This window comes from Vigna unguiculata, chromosome 10 (genome assembly GCF_037176805.1).
Source record: "Vigna unguiculata cultivar grain cowpea cultivar isolate G323 ecotype 2 chromosome 10, ASM3717680v1, whole genome shotgun sequence".
Lineage (NCBI taxonomy): Eukaryota > Viridiplantae > Streptophyta > Magnoliopsida > Fabales > Fabaceae > Vigna > Vigna unguiculata.
In genome coordinates this window covers 40,124,887-40,147,953 of record NC_140801.1, presented here as the reverse complement: position 1 = coordinate 40,147,953, position 23,067 = coordinate 40,124,887, and positions in this window count along the sequence as shown.

The window sequence follows — 23,067 nt, the reverse complement described above, 5'->3', positions numbered from 1 at the left end:
TCTTTTGATTATCTTTGCTACCTTTCCTTTTGAGATACTTCCCAAACCTTTTGACTAGTAGATTCAAGTTCTCATTGTCACTTGATTCAGCCACCTCATCCTTGGGTTCATCAGTTTTATTTTTCCTATCCTTCAAGGCTATATTCTTCACCTTTTTCTCACTTGACTCTTGCTCATTCAGTCTATGCATTTCAATTTCATGCTTCCTTAGCTTGCCAAACAATGCAGTCGTAGTCATAGTGGACAATACTCTTGATTCTAAAATAGTCGTGACCTTTGGTTGCCAAGTTCTATCAAGACACTTCAACACCTTGATGTTTAGCTCCTCTTTATCAAATTCTTTACCCATACCTATGAGATGGTTGACAATGTGAGTGAATCTTTTTTGTACTTCAGCAACAAACTTTCCTTGTTGCATCTTGAACAACTCATACGCTTATATCAAGGCATGCTTCCTTGCTCTCTTCACATCATTAGTCCATTCATGCATGACTTCAAGTACATCCCATATATCTTTTGCACTTTTGCATCGAGAAACTCTAAAGAACTCATCCATGTTCAATAATGATGTGAGAATGTTCTTTGAGGTGTAATCATATTGAACTCTCCTTCTTTCCTCCTCTGTCCATTCAGTCCAAGGCTTGTCAACCTGTTTATTATCAACCACATATTTAGGAGTGTAAGGTCCATTCAAAATTGCATCCCAAATACCTTGGTCAATTGATTCAATGAAGATGTTCATTCTAATTTTTCCAAAACTGGTAGTTGATACCACTAAACATATGTTGTCCATGTATAGAGGCACCTTTTGCAAAAGAAAGCATGTTTTCACCCATTTCAAATAGTTAAAAAATAATTTTAGGATTAAACTTGAGTAATTTTCAAGAACCTTGCTCTATATACCAATTGTGGGTATTGAAATGTGTGAAATGCCAAGAAAGGGGGTTGAATTGGCTAATTAAAAACTTAGGTAATTTTTGAAAGCTTATAACACCTTTAACTTGAATCAAATCAACCACGAAATGAGGATGCAAAAGTTACTAGACTACACACTTTTAATCAATCAAAAATAGGGACAATCAGCTAATTTCATTAAATAGTTAATAATACTATGTAAATCAACAGACCAAAACACAAAATCATTCGATTGAAATACTGGAAGTCTGCAGAAATTGGATTTGTAGTTTAAACCAAAAACAACATGAAAGGCTTATCAAGATTGATTCAAATGAGTAATACAAATGAGTCAAGCTTCATATCAGGCTAGCACACACAAGAACAATTAAAAGATGATTAAATTCAAATTTCTTCAAGCTTTAATGCACAAAGCAAGAGAGAAAAGTTAAAGACAAGCACAAGAACACAAGATTTTATATGGTTCATTCAAATTTGAGCTACGTCCAGTTTGTCAAGGCAACATGAGTCTGACTTGCACTATTTCAAAAGATTTACAAAATCCACAAGATTACACTTTCAAAATATGCACAAATACAACCTAAGACCCTTGAATCCCACAATAATCAATACAAGCACAACAAGACCACCTTGCCGACCTGGAAAACCACCAGGAACCACCTAGAGACTTGAGAAAGATCAAACATGAATGATGGCTCTCCATAGCCAACTAAACCTTTTTGTCCTAGTTCCAAAACTAAGCAAAATTGCTCCAAGAAAGATCCAAGATCAATCTTCAATGGCTACACTTTTGTATGATCAAGGGAGAGAGTTTTCGACAGAATATCCAATGATTTCGCACTCCAAATGGTAAGTCTTCCACCTCTCTCTCTCTCTCTCTCTCTCAAAACAAAAACTTATAGTCAATCTATTAACAAATTCAATAGGTTGATTTTTCATTCAATATGTTGATTTCACTTAATTTAAGTGAAATTAGTCGATTAAGAAATAAATCAAATGATTGAATATGTAATAAATAAAACTATTACAACAAACCTCTTAACCTGTTAAAAAAACCATTCAATGGATTAAAAGAAACAATTTAACTTGTTGAAAAATAATTCAATAGATTAAAAGACACCAATAAGACCATATACATCTATACAATTTTAAAGGGTCTACACTATAAACGCTAATCTTTAAGTTTGTTTTCTTCATGAGTAGTCCAAATATAGCACACACACACACACACGAGGCTTGATCAACATTTGAAACATCAAACCTTCACATCTTCATCAATTTAATCATGGTTGGAACATGTTCTAATGCAATGGCTTCATATATCTTCATCAAATCTTCAAGCACCAAATCACCAAGACCATTTGTGCTAACATACAGTATGTTATACATCTTATATTTTACATCGTTTATATTACACATTTCATTTTCTACACCCGGAGGAGAAGAAATATTATTTAACTACAATCTCTTCTTCATCTACTAATCTTCAAGTGGTTGGAGGGAAAAGGTTAAGGACATGATTCGCCTAAATTGTAGGAGGCATATAAAAGGTAACTCTAATTTTCCTTTCAAGGAGAGAGGTGCATTTGGAGCGGACAAGAATGTAAGGGTAGAGGTACCTGTTCCCTAGAACGTTACTGAATTATTCAAAACATTAGTTTGTCATGTGTTCCCCAAAAAAATTGCTACGATGTCAGCAATGAAGAGATCAAGCGTATTGGGAGAAGTCATCTTAATGTTCATTATACCGAACAGGCATCGATTCATATACAAATTAGCACATATTTAACCAACTCTAACTTAAATAAATGCTAAATATATAAACAATAAAACAAAATGTTAAAAAATGATTACTCAAATAATACTAATAATAATAAAAATATAAAATGATATAATAATAATTATTAAATCAATAATAATACTAAGACAATATATAAAACAATGAATATTAATCAGAGATTAACAATTATAATAACAATAATAAATAAAAAATAAAAAGTAAGGAGTAGAAATATCCTAGGTTGAGGCACACATAGCGCTATCCTTAGAGAGAAAACGCCCCTACTGCACAGGGCTAAACAAATACACAGTACACAATCATATGTGTTTTCAAATCATATGTGTTTCTCTCCCAAGATACAACAACCCGTCAGATCGATCGAGTGCAGCGAAGGATCTCCGAACCTTATGAACACCACTGTCTTAAAGATAATATAGAGAAGAAAAGAAGAACATTTCAGAGAAAACTCTAATATTTGTTGTCTTTGTTGTTGTGTCTTTCCCCATGCACCTAGGTGGTATTTATAGGTAGAAAATGGAGACAAAGAAGTAAATAGTAATAAGAATATAGTCGTTAGCCATAAAAACCATTAACCCATAAATTAAAGGTCTATAAAAACTTCAATAACAGTAAAATTTTTTATTTTAATTATAATAAAATATTTCCAACACAAATTAAATCAACATTAGTTTTGTTGATACTAACTTCAACAAATATAAATACTAAAAATAAATAAAATTAACGTCAAAAAGTAATATTATTACTTATTACAAAAAAACTGAAAATAGTTAGTATTGATTTAGAGATGGCTAAGTCAATTCTATGAATGTGTAACATTTACTGTACTAGTGTTATCTAAGGTAATCCACATTAACATTGTTATTTTTAAGTATTAAAAAGTTAATATCGACTTAGACTTGAATAAACTAACATTACTATATATATATAATTAATTTATTTTTTTAATGTCCATATTTCTTTTATTTTATTCTTCAAGTGACAATTTGTTTTTTAAATTAACTATTTTCTTCTTAAATTTACCCACTTTTTAAAATTAAACTAATAAAATTATCTGCAAATAAATTAAACTATCTACAATTAAATTATAAAAATTTTCATATTAATTTTTATAATTATAATTTCATTATTCTATTTAACATATAAAAATAAATAAATAAACACACGTACGTGTTAATTTAGTTTAAAAATAATTTTATATTTTTTAAGTTTAAAAAATATTAACTTTTTACATTACGTCATAATTAGATTTATATTTTGATTAATTAACACTACTATTTAGATGTCAATTTAATATTTTATACAGATATAAAAGTCTATATAGTTGGTAAGTAGTGGAATTCATCCAAGAGAATAAATGTAGAGTTTTGCATAAATGTGGACCATGTTAGGGCTGCAGAGTTTGCATTCTTAAAGAGCAAGTGGCTGTAATTCAGTGGGCCGATGCATTCAAACAGTTGGCTTTTGTAATTTACTAGTATTTGTACCGTGCAATGATGCATCATGGATATCTTTTTCTTTTTCTTTTAATTATAATTAATATTTAATAATAAAATAAAGTTTATAAAATGACTTAATTTTATAGCGTTAAATATGTTTTTGGTCCTTCAAGTTTAAGTAAATTTTGGAATTAGTTCCTCTTCGAAACTCCATACCAATTTAGTCCTTTATTTTTAGAAATACGTGGATTTAGCCCTTCTTACCTGATTTTGTTAAGTTTATTTGTCATTTTAAACGCATTTTATGATAATATTTGAGTTAACAATGAAGCTAAAATGTGTCAAAAACAATTCAAATACTATCATGAAATAACTTGAAACGTCAGGTAAACTTAACAAAATTTGGTTAAAATGACTAAAATTCACGCATTTTCAAAGATGAAGGACTAAATTAGTCAAAAGTTTTGAAGAGGGACTAATTCCAAATTTCACTAAAACTTGAGGGACCAAAAACATATTTAACCATAATAATAATTGAAGTACTAAATAGTAATAAATTTTAAAAATATTGTCTATATATTAATTTAAATTATTATTAAATATTATTTTATAATGATTAGATATAATATAATGTGTTAAGTTTGAAATAAATTAAACAAATAAGTAAGAGTTAAATATGTTTTTAGTCACCGAATTTTGATGTGAAATTGAAATTCGTTCTTGTGTGAAACTTTAATATAATTTTGTCTCCAAACTTTAACAATAAATTGATATAATCATTTTAATCTAATTATGTTAGTTTTTTGAAGTGTTAAACGCGTTTCATTCTAACCTTTGAGTTGTTTACAATGTTTAACACATTCTTACTTTGTCACTTGAAAAACATGTTTCACATATAAAAAGTAATTGAGTTAAATGAATTATATATCCATTTTATTTTTAAAATTTAAGGAGCAAAATATATGAAAGTTTCGGATATTGACGAATTCTAATTTTATGTACAAGAACTAAAGATATATTTGACCCAAGAAATAATTTCGGATATTGTCATCTATAATAAATAATTCAAATTTTATTTCTAATAAATGATTTAATTTTTAAAATCAATTTAATAGTAAGAAATAACATATAAACTAACGTATAGAAATTATTGTAATAAGTGGTTAATTTTAAATATTTTATTTGAATTGTATAAGTGAGACTTAAATCAATTATACATAATTTGTGGCAAAGTTTATGTTCTTTTCATTTTTAAAACTTCTTTTTTTTTCAAAATTTTCTGATTGTGACATGTGACAAATTTTCATTTGTCCTCCTTGGAATATTATAGGTTATAGAATAGTTAATTACTTATTTTTGGTTGGAAATTATTTCATTTATATTATATTTTCATCCCCCTCATGTCAACTAATTTAAATCTATAACATCAATTTAGTAATTTAGACCAAATATTTAACATTAAATCAATTACTAAATATTTTTAATTAGTTTCTCAACCTTAAATTAGTTTTTTAGTTAACTATTCTATTTTAACTATATTTATGATTTTTATTTTAATTTTCTTATAAAAATATTAATAAGATAAAGTAAAATAATAAAAAAATATAAAATTATATTAAAATTTATGAGAGAAGTTTGAAAAGTATGTTTACCAAATTTAATGAGAGAGAAGACTAAACTTGTTTGAGAAACTTGACGAGAGAGAACAAATGAAATGATATTGGAAAGTGTGTGATTGCTTTTGTCACAATACTTATTTTCTTTTAATTTTTGAAATTTTTTCCAAAATTTTCTTATTGAGACATGTGGTAAAAATTTTCATTTGTGATCCGTGAAATTGTATATATTATATAGACTAGTGGAAAAAAAAAACTATTCTTAACTAATATAAATTGTAAATATAGTATATTTTTCATAAAATGTTTTTTAAATAGGTTATAGAATTTTAATAAATTATTAAAATCCATAAAGATGATTAATAAATTTAAGTTTATAAGGCATCGGTATTCTAAAATAAAAATTAAAACAATAATTATTTTGAAGGAAGAAAAATAATAATAAAATATATCTGATGAGTACATGTGCTAACACCGTTGGTCTTATATTATAATTGTTATCTAGATATGGTACAATGAATCCGGTGCATAGCTTTATTGTCTGATCTTTCAATCGTAAAGCTTTTTTTATGTAAATTTAAGTTATTATTAAATAAGTATTGAAATATTTTCCAGAACGTTTATTAATTTTGTTTACCGATTGAAATATAAATTCTATTAAATTCTATTGTGAATTTAACAATAATTATAACATTGTATTACTGATGTATTTACCGGTTTAGATAATTAATTAGGCTTTTACAAAATATCTAAAGTAACAATCAAACTTATAATATTTTCGTAAAACCACGAAATATAAAAATATACAATATATCATAATAAGATAAAATGAATAATAAGATAAAATGAAATGAAAATTCTCCCAAATTCATATAATTGAATTTTATCATACTTTATAAAGATATTGATTAATTTTATCATGGTTAGCAAAGTAACTCAAGAACATCTCATCTTGAGTAATACTAACTCGTTTAAATACCCAAGGTCATACCTCCAACTACAATAATCAAATCTTTATTTATCATAAATTATATTTCAATATTAAACCATATAATTATATAAATAAATAAATAAATAAGATCAGTACACAATTAAAATAAATATAAATAAATAAAAAGGACCAATACATTACTGGAGATAAATATAAATAAGTAAATGAGAGTAAATATAAATTGAATAAATATGATCAGTACACAACTATAGATGAATATAAATAAATAAATAAATAGTAACGAGAACTAAATATAAATTATAATGAGGTTAGGGACACCTCACTTAGGTAAATATAGAGATAAAAATAATTATGAACAAATAAAAAATAATCAAAGTAAAAAGATAAAATGATAGATGTCTCCTCCCCTTACTTTTCCTCTCCCGTAATGATTGCATTTAGTTTAAAATGCACTATTTTTTGTTTTGTTTCAGTTCTTCCATGGTTTAGTTTAGTTAGTTAAAGATCGGGCTATCAAGATTTTTTTGTATCCTATATGACGTTAACACATTAACCTGGCCTAGCATTAACTGTGATCTAAAAGTTTCTTTAGTATATTTGATCATAATATATAAAGTTTCTGCACATATATTATTAAAGTTCAGTTTGGAAAAGACTATAAATATTTTATTCATTTTTTATTTATCATTTATGGATTGATGTTAAATAAAATCAATAACTATTAATATTATGAAAATAAGTCTGAGTGCAAATGAATATGAATGTAATTAAAATGTTCAAATTAATAAATATATTTTATTAAATAATTATAAAATATCGTATACGACAACAATTATATTATTTAAAAATTATATTTAAAATTATTTATAGTTGATGTATAATATATTTTTTTAAATATATCCATGATATTTAAAAGTACTTCAACAAATAGGATAATGGTGTATAACGAAACAATATTATAATATTATTGTGTAATATCTATTATAAATGTGTTTATATTATTATTATTATTATTATTATTATTATTATTATTATTATTATTATAAAGGCAAAACGTATGTTTTTTTAAAATCGAAATGCTAGTTGTAATGTTATAAGTATTATAACTTATTTTATTATTGAAGTATAGTATTTTGTAGTAATATTTTTATTATAATTATTTTAATTGAAAACACTTAAATTTTGATTTCTTGAATAATTATAATTTTTATATCATATGTTCATAATTTATTATACTAGTCATAATATACTTAAATTTAGAACACCTAAAACTAAACAAAAGAGAGAGTTGGAGAAGGAGAAAGTGTGTTCAAGGGTAGAAGAAGAGAGTTAGATCAAACTTGATGCAAGAAGGACCTTAGGAGAGCTTTTGGAGAAATATTTCAAGAGCTGCACTAAAGGTTGTGTTTTCTTCTTGCAAGATTCGAAGTTGAGCCTCGTAGTTTCGTTGCATTTCATCCATTCGTTATTGCATCATTCTCAACATTTCCCTCGTGTCTCCTTGCTCGTTCACCACATCTCTTCCTTCTACGTTGCTCGTCATGTTTCTTGTGGTCACCATAAGGGTTTAAAAATAGTCGCTCGGCTCCACTATGAGCACCAAAATGTTTTGGGTATCGCGACTGGCCGTCTATCTAAACACCTGGCTTGTCTCTTCTTTTCTTTCGTCATTTGCTCGGTATTTCCATATTCTCTCATTCGGTGGTTCAGAGGATCGGGGGTACCTGTCAATTAGGCTACAATGCTTAAGTTATTTATAATCCGTTCGAGTTTAGCAATTAATGTAGTAATAAATGGTAAAAGTCCTTACTAACTTACCTTGAAGTCCTGTTTATAGTTTTCTATATGGGCCTTGGATTATGGTTTATTTAATTGAGGCCTAATTGCTTTTTAAACTTGATTATTCACCTATTTTATCTTAACTATAGGGGTCTGATCTTTCTGTTGTTGCCACTTGACTTATGTGGTTGTGCGTGCACAACTTCCTCGCCCACAATTTTGTGACCTGACAACCGGATGAGAATGGCAAGTCATGGGTGGTGTTACCAAGAGCCACAATGTGCACTCATGCTCACAAGCATCCAAGAATGGTCTCAATGTGATTTTCAGTTAGTGTTGACAAAGCAAATGTGGCATAGGCTCACTAAATCAGCTTTCGCGGCCTGCGACTGCTCGGTTGTTGACCTCTTATTATCACTTTGGAGTGATTGTCACATATACTAGTCACAACATCAAACCTCAACCATTGGATCGCGAGACAACCAACGATGTGGCTAGGGTACGTAGTTTTGCATCGATCAGCGCTGTGCGAACTTCTTTGAGCGTCGATCGGCTGTTGTGGCAAATCGAATGCTATGGTATAATATATATTATGAAACTCGTGTATATATATAATTATGATTGTGTGGTTTTAGTATGTGTGTATATACATACATATATATATATATATATATATATATATACATATACATATACATATACATATACATATACATATACATATACATATATGTATATGATATATGATATATGTATATATATATATATATATATATATATATATATTAGGTAAATATAGTGTATTGTTTATTTTGGAATGGGAGGCTTAAATGAAATAATAAAATTTTATATTAATAACGTTATTTTTGGGGTTGTTTTAATTGGGTACAATGAAGTAACCTTGGCAATTGGAGAATTGGAGTCCTTTGTTATTATTATGTGTTTTGTTATTATTATGTGTTGGTAGCAAAAAGAATTGTGGGTGAAGTGTTTTATTTTGGGTATGCGCCAAATAGTGGTTTTGGTTTGAAGCATGGGAATAAATGGAATCTTAAAGGAATTGTTTGAGACCTTGTTTGATTATATGCATGAATTGGTTGTTGGCTTATAAATTCTTATAAGCATCGGGTATTCTTGGCCATACTCAAGTGTTGGCATGATTTCAAATTCTGAATGCATGTGTGTTTATACTTGATTGATTCATGTGAGCTGTGATGATGCAATTTTGGAGCATGTTAAAGTGTATGAGTATGCATTTGCTATTCTTGATATGAGCTTCTGATAATTAGTGTGTTAAAAAATGGTTCTGCACTAAACCAATAAGAATCACGTTACTAGTGTAGCGTTTGGTGGTGTGAATTAGACCACCAGGCAATAGTTATGAACAAGGGTATCCTGCAGCGCATGGCGTCTGGCGATGAGTTGGGACCGCTAGGCGGTCTGCAGTACATTTTCGCCTAGCGGCGCTTAGACAACGCCAAACAATAGCACACAAACAATGTGTTATTTTGTAGCATTGTGCATGTTTTGGTGTGTTGGTCCTGATCTGGGATATGCTTGATAGTATCACGAGCGGTTACATTTGTGATTGGTGATGGAACACGTGATTAATATAAGTGGGAAGGTTTATATTAATGATACTCTCGTGTGAGGATACGAGTAGGGAGGTTCGTATGTTCCATGCTCACACTTGAGAGTTGTTGTGAGCGAGGAGGTTATTAGCTGGATGGATCACGCGTGTTGGACTATGGGCTGGGAGGTTCGTAGAGTTGGACTACGAGTGGGGAGGTTCGTAGAGTTAGACCACGAGCGGACAGGTTCATGGAAGCATTGGAATCCCTAAGACCCAGGTTGAGTGTGTACTAATCTTGTATAGGTCAGGTGAATAATATTGAGAGTTTTACACAACTTTGGATGGAGGCCTTGAGGAGATGACTTGTTGGGGTCCCATTTACATTTTGTAGCTTGTAATGAGGAGTTAAACACGTGACTATTCTAGGTTGAAGCCTGATGGTAATTGGAATTTCAGTGTGAGCATGCTAGTTGTGGCTAATACAGATTGGTTCATTTGATTGCCTTTCACGGTCGGAGTCAGCGAGGTCGGTAGTCTTGTGATAAATACGAATTGTGATTCGTATTGGGGAGCTCCACTCGGTATTGGGGATTGTAGTCTATAACTGGATAATTTTCGTGTGTGATCTATAGGTGATGGCCGGTAGATGGTAGAACCACGAGTTGGAGGTTGTCGCTGCAAGAATCATCTTAAGGATATTATCAATGTGTGTAGAATCGGAAGGTACACGGTGAGGCTATGATTGCTAGTGTTTGAGGATAGTAGTCCTCAAAAGGGTTATTGGGTTAACTTAATAACCTGAATTTGGGTTACATTGTATTGTTTATTATTTCTCTTATTTTGAACTCTTCCTTTCTGTGTGTGTTTCGCGATGATCGTGTAACTTGTTACACGAGATGAAATGATATTTTTGGTGGTGGTGTTGATGTTTAGAGCCGGAGTGAGGACTAGGGATTGCGGTTCCTTGAGGAATTGTTTTTACTATTTTATAGTTTATGATTTAAATAGTATTAGAACGTGTTTTATAATAAATTACTTTTGAATGTTAAAATGATGGTGCGATTAATAAAAGTTTTAAATTTTTCCACGCTTTGGGAAAAACTTTTAAAGCTTGAATTATTATTTATATTATTTATTTTATTTAAATTATTAATATACAGTCAAAATGTTACAACTTCTTCCAAAAGCAACTTAAGTCGTGCTTACGAGTGACAACTTTTATCAATAGAAAAGTCATAAAGTCGTACGATCATCTAACTAACTTCTTCATTATATATTTTATTTTGGAAGTTGAACTTGAGACATACAACTCCAACTTTTTCAACTTTTTTATATTATAAATTTATTTATTTTATTTCATATAAACAAATTTGTATTTTAATAGTTTTTTTCTTAAATATAAAAATATTAAATATTTTTTAAAAAAATTCCTATATATATAATAAATAAAAATATGTATAAAGTTTAATAACCAAATTATTTAAAAAAATTAAAATAGGAAATATTTGCATAAAAAGTTTAGAGAAAAAAACCTTTAAAAAGTGAAAAAAATAATTTGTTTATTAATTAATCAAATTATTAAAAAATATCTCAAAATAAAAAAAATATTTATATAAAACTTTAAAATATTAAATTCTTTCTAATCAAATTATTAAAAAAAAAAATAAAACAGTAAAGATTACTGAAAATTTTAAATTAATAAAATAAATATCTAAAAAATTTGGTTATTACATTTTATACGTATTCTTATTTAAAATATATATATATATATATATATATATATATATATATATATATATATATATATAGGAATATTTTCTAAAATTACAATATCTTTTATATTTAAGAAAAAACAATTAAAATAAAAATTTGTTTTTATGAAATAAAATAAGCATGACTTCAGTTAATTAACAACCATTACACTGAAGTTGTCATCCCTACACGACTTCAATGTTTATAACTTTTGGAAAAAGTATCCACCCTTGCACAATAATCAGAAGTCGTCCACAAGTCACTTATCTCTTGCATGACTTTAATTGTAGTTAATCTTAATTGAAGTCATTTTTTATCGACAACTTCAACATTTATACAAAAGGTCTTCTCGTGCTTGCACAACTTCATCTCCACTTATCTGAAATTGTCTACAATGGTCACGATTTCTTGAGAATGAAGTTGTACCACATAAGCACAACTTGTCTCTAAATGTTTTTTTTTTAAATGTGACCCAGATCTGTAATTTCAAAATCAAATTGACCCAGATAAGTAAAAAGAAACCTTTTTCAAAGGTTGAGTAAATATTTGATATAACATCTCATTAATAATTATATTATTATTAACTATAATAAGATAAATAAATATAGATTTAATTCTTCACATTACATTGTTTTTTGAAAACAATTTTCTCTCCCTACATAAAATTTATATATATTTATTCTAGAAAAAATTTAAACAAAAAATAAGATAGATTTCTTCTCTCTTTTTATATTATTTCTGATAAATTTTTCTCTTAAAATGTTATTTGTTTTTGTACAACACATAATTATTATAGTTTGAAAATCAACATGAAGACATGCAAAATATGATAAACTAGTATTTTAAAACCGAAGATACATGCATATATTAGAATCATATACATATTGAATTTGGGTGCTCAAGTTTAACTTGAAATGAGTGAAAAATGTTACTTGATCATTATGGATTGTATTTATCATGTTGAGTTATTTGGAAGTTGATTCTTTTTTATATTTTCTTAGAATTTTTTCTGAATAAAAAATAGAGTAGAAACTCAACATTTGCTCTTAATCTTATTTTCACTTGAGCGAATAATTTTTTGCTCAAATAAAAGTAGAATTGAAACTCAATCTTTGCTTTTGACCTCATTTTCGCTCAAGCGAACAATTTTTCACTCAAACGAAAATAGAGTTGCAAGTCAACCCTTGATCTAAACTAGATTTTCACTCAAATGCTTTTTTTTTTTCACTCAAGTGAGGCAACTTTTACTTGTGCTAATTTTTTCTCTCTTTTGTCTCTTTAATAGATTGAATGTGAATGCTTAGTGTGATGTAATGTTAATGTGTTGCTTTGTTTAAATGAATTATGATGTATGCAAATGTTGTAAAAACTGATAAGAATTCTATAAATTTGGAGTCACAAGTATGGGATGATATGTGAATCATTAGTTGAGTTGTGTATTAAGTAAAAACACCAATGTTATAAGAGAGAAATCTCATTACTTCAGTAATATTCTAAGTCACATAGATTAAGATATCAAATGTAAAAATTTGAGATGAGAGTTCTTGCATAGCATAATATGTGTAACTTAGGCTATAATGAACTTATATTGATTCATTCTTGGGTTTATTTGTTAATCTAAGTCTTCGATCGAATTAAATGTTAGGATATGATAGAATATACGTAATACAAGTCTTTTAGAAGGCTTTAATTCATATTTTATTTATGAATATATAGATAGATCTATGCATGACTTGTAGGATTTTTGTATGTTCTTGTTTGATTTAAATTAGATTGTTTATGGAGTACTAATTATAATCCTTCCCTTTTTTAAATATATATTTTCATGTTGAAAATTTATTATAATAACTTATCATTGTATATATTGTTTATGTAATGATATGTTATACTACTATATTGTATACATAAATGAATATATATATATATATATATATATATATATATATATATATATATATATATATATATATATATATATATATATATATATAATAAAAGTGCATAAGCAATATCGAATTACAAAAGATTTTATTTTGATTATATTTTTGTATATTGTGCATATGAAAGTTATATTTTAAAATTTGATATGCTTTCAAGGTCTGCTCAAGGATGGTAAAGTACTCGCTTTAGGTCTCTAGAAAAAGAAGGCCTCAAAATTATTTTTTTCTTACTACTAATATTTTTCTATTAAATTAATTAATACTTATAAATTATGTTTAAGAAAAAAGGTCTCAATTTTTTGTAATAATATACCTTTATTAAATTAATTATAAAATTATGTTTAAGAAAAACCTTCAAAAAAATATTTTATTACTAATATAACTCTATTAAATTAATTATAAGTTTATGTTTGAGAATAAAATTTAATTAAATTACTATTAGTGTCTTTTATTTTTATTGGTATTAAAAATGATAATTAATGAGTTAAAACCTTTATTTAGTAAATTATAATTTTGTTTACGAAAAAGATAATGATAAGTTATTTTTATTCTCTTATAATCAATTTGGATTTTATTTTCTTCTTTTATCTTTTTGTGTTTGACTTCTCTTGTCTCTCTTCACTTTCTTCTCTTAAAAGAGTCCTTTTTTAGGGTTTTGCCAAATTATGTTACTTGATTATCATGTTATTCGTGTGTACCAAATTTTTCATCTTCATTTCTGGTTAGTATGTTTTTTTCTTTCCATTTGTGTTAATGTTATTTTTATTTTGTTTTGGATTAGTATTAGAATTAGAAATGCGTTTCTTTTGCCCAATTTTATTTTTCGGTACTTTTCGGTTTATGAGTTTTGAATTTTTTTTTTTGCATATATCTTGACGAGGAACTATAATATTTCAACATAATTATTAATTGAATTAGGGTTTAGTCTTTTAGTGGATAATATATTAATTGAAGCATAATTCAAAGTTGAATTTTCTGTAAAAAGATAAGTAAAGTTTAGGAATAAAAAAGACTTACTATCGAATTGAGAAGAACACTGATAATTTTAATTATTTTTATTAATGATTAATCTTAAAATAAACTCCTTAGGTTTGAGAAAAAGTTGAGACTTGAGAAGTTGAAAGAGACTTGAAACTTCAAGATACTATAAGACTACTATCGAATTTATTTTATTGACAACCAAAACTAGATTTTACTGTTTTAACTCATTCGTTTTATATATTTATCTTTAGTAATGTTTTATATATTATAAGTTTTTATTTCATATAAAAATATATAGATATGTCAACTAGAAAATTTGAATCAAGTTATTCAAAAATCTAAAAGAAGAAAAGAATTGAGACTTTAATTGTATCAAAAAAGGACCAACGAATAAATGTATAAAAATTGATGAAAAATGAATTAGGAAATACAGGTGGATTGTAACATCCCATTTAATTAATATGCGTAATTAAAGAAACGTCACACAATTATAATATAACCATGCAGTCCTGGAGTTTAAACATAACGCCGTACAGGCCAAGGCACACCAAGATGCCACCAAAAAAATAAAATAAAAGAAACATGTTAAACAGTTTACTGGAATCCTAGAAAGATGTAAAAGCGAACAAGTACATGGGCTGTAGCCCTAAGGATAGCCCAAGAAGGATAGAAAGTCCGACCCAAGAAGACTAAGCAGCGGGTTCGCCTCTCCTTTGTTGACCACGGTTACCTCTCGCGTCTGCTCCCATCAATAGAATTGATGATCATCGCGAAGATAAAAGAACAACATACAAAGCAACCAACAAGAACGGGTAAGCTAGAGCCAACAACAATTTCATCATGCAATCAAATGTACCTTCATAGCCAATATACATGTATACAACATACACATATCACTCAAACATGTTATGACCCTTCAATCAATACACTAAGACTCGATTCATCCGGATACATATAGCCTGGTCGGATTCAGCGGATGCTTGCACTTGTGGTGGATACCTCTGCTCACCCCCGAGCTAAGTGTTACAAGTGTTATAATGAATCAAATTTCCCTCACACACAAGGTTAGCCCTTAATGAATTCCGGGGCTCCTACTACTCTCACCACAGGAGTCAGTCCGCTCTAAGTGAGACTAACTGACTCCTTAGAGTGTTAGGATGCAACCGTACCTTGAATCCTTACTAGACCATATAGATGGGGCACCACCATGGACACCCACTAACAGGGGCCATGGAATTACGTCCCGACCACTGAAGCACGACCCTAAAAGTCTCACCTAGAGACTCCAAGGAATTATGCACTAACACAGACCGACTTATATAAACAGCCAAGAATTTTCACATACATCACACATGAAATATCATGCCAACACCCATAACCAACTCCTCAATTCTCATACGTTGAATCATTACCAACTCGTTATTCCCAACCATGAGTAAAGTGTTTCTCCTCATAACATAACCATGCCACTGGTTTACCAACCATCAAGATTTATTGTTGCTCATGCCAAATTTGTGACTACACGCATATATATATATATATATATATATATATATATATATATATATATATATATATATATGTATCCAACTTCTCATGTACAACTCATATAGAAATCATGCCAAGCTCACAATTCCCCAAAAATAAACTCCTCCCAACATGCATACTCATTTCCCTCATGCCATCATATAACAATACAATAAAGCACAGTTCAACCATCAAAAGACAAGAAAACCCCAAGCTGAACGCAACCTCGCTCAACCCGTCGCCCAGGCGAGAGTCTCTCGCTCAGGCGAGTCCTCTTCGCCTAGGTGAAAGTTCGCGAATCTGGAACAGGGCCCTCCGCACGTTCTCGCTTAGGTGAAACTCGCCTCGCCTAGGCGAGACGCTCGCTTGCTCGAAATTGAGCGAGCCGCCTGGGCGGCCATTTGCGCGAGGAGGCCTGGGCGAGCCTCTACTCACCTCGCCTAGGCGAGATGAGCTTGCTTGGGCGAGTTTAACAGTCGCTGCCATTGCCATGCCTATAACAGTCGTATTTTGCACATGCCAACAACAACATCAACCATCTCATGCATTCACAAAAACATACCAGTTCAAGGACCTTAAAAATATATCGTAAACGACTTACAATCACATTAAACAGATTAAACAGAGAGGTTCTAGCTCCCCGTACCTGGATAAAACTAGCTGGAAACCTCGACACCCAACTGTGGAGCACGAACAGCTTCTAAGAAAAGATTCAGAGCTGGAAAACAATGAATAAAAGCGGGTCATTACGGAACCCTGAAAAAAGCTACGAGAATAGACCAAGGAGGGATAACTGCTAGTTGGAGAGCACTTACGTGAGCTAGGGACGGCCAAGCTGAATGCGAACGGAAGGTGTCGTGAAACCCTAGCAGAGGAGACAGCTACAACTCTAGGTTTTGTGAAAAGAGTGGAAAAGTGAGACTTAGGGCAACGAAGTATGATTTTGTATACTGGGCTAGCCCTTAGGCCCACTTACAAGGGCAACCCCTTTAATTTAGTGCAGGCAGAAAAGGATTATTCTTAATGGGCCTTACATTCTCCCCAACAAAAAAAATTTTCGACCTCGAAAATTCACCGACGAGATGGGAAGGAAACTACGTTTTCCCCCATTTCGTCTGACAACCACCACTTAGACATGACGAATAAAACGACTCCAACACCTATAGTCATTGGAAACTTTACCTTTGTACTATGCGATATGTGTCCAACAATGTAAATTGGTTTAGTCACTACACTCGAACTAACTCCTAACTTGCAACCTTAACACTGGAATTGCTCTTTCATACTTGCCCAACTAACTTGTATCTTATATACTGACTTACCCACCATATGCTCTCCATTACCTCTTGTAGGTTTCATCAAAGTCTTCGATGACTTTAAGTCTCAAACTAAAGCATGTTCGTTATCGCTTCACATCACCTTGTTTACTCCTTTATGCCTCACTCCATTGACTAGATCATTATTGAGTTCTGGCCTACTGCCTCACCATCAACACTCTTGACCCCTTTTACGCATAACGATACTCATAATATCTTACTTCCTTTGTTGGCTTCAACCAAGGCAACAAAGTCCCCTACCGAGTTATTTCATTTCCAATTTAAAACTCTCAATTGATTCCATCGCGATATCGTTTTGGTATCGTATCCTCATTTTTGATCCCTCAACTCGTAACCATCCTTCCACCAACCCACAGTACCATAACTTCCATTGAATCCAAATCTCAAGTCTGGTTTGCACCAAGCAACCCTATGATACACCTCGAACTGAGATTGCCCGATTTGGCTTTTTCCCCACCTCTTTGAGAAACTTACTTATTCTAGTCGAATAACTAGACCAAGGAAATCTCGTCACATCTCCTCCTCCCGACTTAGACACTTACCTCTCCACCAACCCTTACCCCGTCAAGCCCAGATCTTGAATTCTCTTCTAGAAATAAACACATACCCTTAGTTCCTTACTTCAAGGTCGGTACCTTAACTTGAAAACATAATTCAACCACCTCTCATTTTCTTGGTCCAACTTCCTCTGTGCAACCCTACACTTCCAACTCTGAATGATCATTGCACACTTTTACCTGACACTCACAAGGACGAAACCTTTGATGTTTTTAGGGACTGGTTTTCGTAGTGATCTCTAGGTCTTGAATAAGATAGTTCTTCTCGCGCACCTATTACCATTTCTAAGCATCATCTGCCACCATCCCGCTGTGCTACTTTGATCTATACCCAAGCTCACTTGTTTATTTACTCCAAATAATGATCCTTTCATGTCCACCATGACAAGGAAGCAATCATTGTTGAGAAATCTTCCTCGAGACCCCTATCAAACTTGCAGAACCCCTTAAACTCCTCTTTCGATAGCCTTAGCTCTCCATTTTCTTAACAACGTACCTACCCTTTTTAAAACCATATTCCTCATTAGTCACCCCAACCTTAGTTAATACTCTTCTTGAACGGTTTGACACCCCAACTTCACCAAACTCGCAGTCATCTTGGTGATTATACTGAGTTTATACCATTATGTCTCCAACAACTCTTTCACTTGTTTCTCTTACTTCACAATCCTAGCATAAAGCCTCCAATTAGAAACTATCAGCACAAGTTCGACTTCAGACCCAAAGGCAAAAGGGGACTTCACCACTCCAAAGCGAAAATTCTAATGTTTACTTCAGGACGATTCTATAACTCTTCTACAACTGAGGTTCCATGCGTCTATTTTTCGCTTGCCTTTGTCGTATAACTCTGATTCACATAACACCCTGCCTCCACCTTTCAACTTGATCTACATTTATTACATCACCACTGACATATTGTTGGTCTCTTGGCAAGCGTACCAAAAGTCAACTGTAGTATAATGATTTTTTTTTGTAAGAGTGTCGAACACACGAGAAACGGAGTCAGTGAAAATTAATAATTATCTCAATCAGCATATGTACAAAGAATTTAATTTGACTTGACATTAACTATTGCATAAAATGAATACAATAAAAGCGGAAAAGTTTAAGAAAATACAGTAAAAGAAACTGGGATTGAATTGCATCTATCTCCCTTGTCTGTAATCTGGATGAATATAATATATAACATATGAAAATACCAATATTGATGCACACTCAAAAATCATTTATACCGATCTCTCGCGTATAAAATTCATAAGATTAGTTCCCTGAATATTGATTCCTCACATATTCAACAAACTATCCAGCATTACGGTCAAGTGTTAAAAGCAATTGATATATTGAGATCTATTCCTAGTATCACAGTATATCAAGTATCGTTGTTCAAATCAGATTTTCAAAAATACCTTTCGGTCAGATCTAAAAATCAAAATCAAAACATCTATTGATTAGATAGAAGTAAGCATTAAGAGCAGAACAATAATACCAATACTGAGTAAAACAGAAATGCTATATATAAATATCACCAGATTACATCCAAGTTCGAGTAAATTACATTCAATCCCAAGGGAGAAGATTAGCCACTCATGGTAGCTATCAAATCCTAAGAACTAAAGAAGAAGAAGAAGAAATATGATCTGTGTTATGCTCCTGGTAGCAGCTCTGCAGCACGGATGCACCCCTCTTCCAAAATCTCTAGCTGATCTGCAGTTATGAACCTCCAAAATATATATATACAGCCCGAACTCTCGCTTGGGCTACTGAATCTCGCTTGGGCGAGATAGAGTACTTCAGCATGAAGGAAGGGTCTCGCTTGGGCCACTCATTCTCGCTTAGGCGAGATAGAGTTCTTCAGGTTGAAGGAAGGTCTCGCTTGGACGACCATGTTCTTGCTTAAGCGAGAATTGAAAAACTGGGCATGGCTTCTTCACGAAATCTCGCTTGAGCGAGAAAGGCGGCAAGTGTCTCGCTTAGGCGAGAAGACTTTAAGTTTTGGGCGAGCCTGTCCTAGCTTGAGGGAAACACCTTAGTTTTGAGCGACCTGTAGCTGATTTTCCTCCTTTTCTTCTCTATTTCTTGCTTTCTCCTTCACTCTTCTTGAGTTCTCTTTAATCTTTCCTGAAAAACACACAAAATAGGATCAAATGATTTCTTTAATTCAAAACTTGGAAGCATGTGATTGAAACTTAGATTTAGGGAGAATCAACATGAAATGAACACAAATTTAAAGCATAAGTGCCAGAGTTTGTTATGAATCTTTATTGAATTTTGGCACTTATCAACTCCCCCCAACCTAGCATCTTGCTTGTCCTCAAGCAGAGTAACAAAATCAACAGCCATTCAAAACTAAAACTGAAATTGGTTATTGAGAAATCTTTTTCACAGTTCCTTACCAGACAACTTTTACATTCCAAACCACAGATTCAAAATCAGAAGCAAATTGTGAATCCAATTATCAAACAACAGTAGGATAAGAGTGCAACCAATTTTTCAGGAAAACTAATTGTAAGAACAAGTGATTCTAACTAAGGAAATTCTCTCTTAAATGTCACAGGCATGTGTCTATCTCATTTTCCACTGGATTTCAACAAATCAAAATTGCTAGTCATTTACAATTCAACCACAAACACACATTCAGCATGGATCTTAAGGTCTTTTCAAGGTTGTAATGAGGCTAGGCTTTCAAGAATAATGGTTTTTCAAGATCACAAAAGCACAACTTAGAAAAGAGAGCATAGTTACAATTCAAACCCAATTCTACTCTCCATTCCTCACAATTCAGACCTCAATACACCAAGTTTCTTTTTCATTCATAATTCACTCTTATCTCTTTTTGTTCTTTCCTTTTTTTTTTGAGTAAAACATATACATTCCTACACAATACTAAAGAGTGAATTATGATACTCAACCCTTTTCTTCCTTAAGTGCAATTCTACCAACCAATTACCCTTACAGTTGAAAAATGCACCTATGCTCTCGATCCCTAAGTGTGCAAAGGGAAAGGATAATAATTCAAGTTAAGGTTAAGGTGCATAATTCAAACAATTAGGCTCTCAAATGGGCTATCAACAAAAGATGATTATTTACAGGTTGGCTATTTGACACTAAGTTATAAATTCAACAAAATTGCCTTAATCATTTCCATGCTTCAAATGTGATGTTATCAAATGAAAACTCAAGCAATATCAATTTGTCAACAAACAGTGGAAACACTCAAACTGTTTAAGGATTCACACACTCACTGGGTTTTCTGGTTTATTTCCTTGGTATCTCACTTGTTGTTACAACTGATTATCTTGACTAACTATGCAGCACTAATATCCTAATCCTGTTTAATTATGAATTCAACCAAAATTTTCCTTTTTCACCTCTGTGTTCAGTTCACTCAGTTGTTCTAGGACTCAGGATACTTACTGAAATCAGATTTCTCTTTAACCAATTCTCTCAAAAAAGATTTTCAAAATGATTCCCAAAAAATTTTAGTTGTCTCTAAGTATTATGCACAAAATATTAAGCCAAAAGGTAAAGTTAAACAGTTAATTAACTAGATAATATAGAATTCTAGCCAAAACAACTAAAGCAAAATAGTAGTAATTACATAAATACTGCAAAATACTAAAAGAAAAAGAACAATGAAACCGTATTTATAGAGTTTTGAAGGGTGGAATGATGTTGTGAATCAATCTCCTCCAAAATCAATCTCATCCTCAATGTTAGCTCCATCTGTGTCAGCAGCTCCTGATGGTCCCTCACCTGCAGCAGGTCCACTTCTCCCTAGGAAAATAGGACTGTCCCCAGGCCACTATAGATAAGTGAAGAATTCTGGTGGAGTCATGCCTGGGTATGGTCCGCAGACATTCCGATAGAGGTACTCCTAAAGGTGGAGTTGTCCTCTATGAATGGAAGCATTTTGCTGGTGAGTCTGCTCCATCTGCAACCTCAGATATCTCATCTGCTCAAGCAATTCATTATTCATGTTGAGCTGAGGTTGTTGTGTGGGCCCTGTTTGTTGTTCTTCCATTGCTGGTTGGTCTTCAACTGGTTGATCTTCAGCTTGTTGGTCCAGTTGGGGCTCTTCTAGCTGCTCCAAGTCCTCTGGGTGGGTACAAAAGTGTTCAATGAATCTCTTGGTAATTGAAGGTCGTATCTTTTCAGTTAACTCTACCTCCACCCCTTGATCTTGGCAAAGAGCTGTGATCAATGCCGGAAAACCCAAAGCATCTTTTGCCTTGTCATTCCTAGTGTTGACTTCGTATCTCACAAATTTGTGGATTTCTTCAGAGATAATTGTGGCGACGTCAACAGTCAGATCCTCCCTCATTATGCAATAAAGGAGATGACATCTGGGGACATTCAAGTTTGACACGTGGCCAATGGGCACTATGTTTGCAAGTAAGAATGTGGTCCAGACTTGGGCTAAGGTTTTCATATCCCCTCTTAGAATTCTGAGAGGATTTCCAGTGGGTCCGACTTGATAAGAGCGGTTGGCAGCGCATATAAGGAGTGCCACTTCATTTTCATCATAAGGTTCATGACTCCCCCTTCTTCTTGTGAAGTCACTGCGTTGCCCTGGTTCTAGAGGTAGTGGATTACCAAGGAATTCACTGATGGCAGCTCGATCATAATTTACCCACCTCCCCCTAACTTTAGATCTCTTTTCACCAGGATTGTCCTCAGAATAAGCATTTGCATAGAACTCTCTGACAATTTCTGGATCAAATTTGGGAAGCAGGTCAGCCAACTTCATCCAATTCCTCCTGATAAGGCCATTCAAGAATGGATCATATTCATCCGGAAGTAGGACCACCTTTCTTTCTTTGATAAAGACCCAATTCTTTATCTTCTCATACTGTTCTTCTCTTTCGGGGTCCTTAAAACGGTTGCTTATTGGCCTTTCAGGA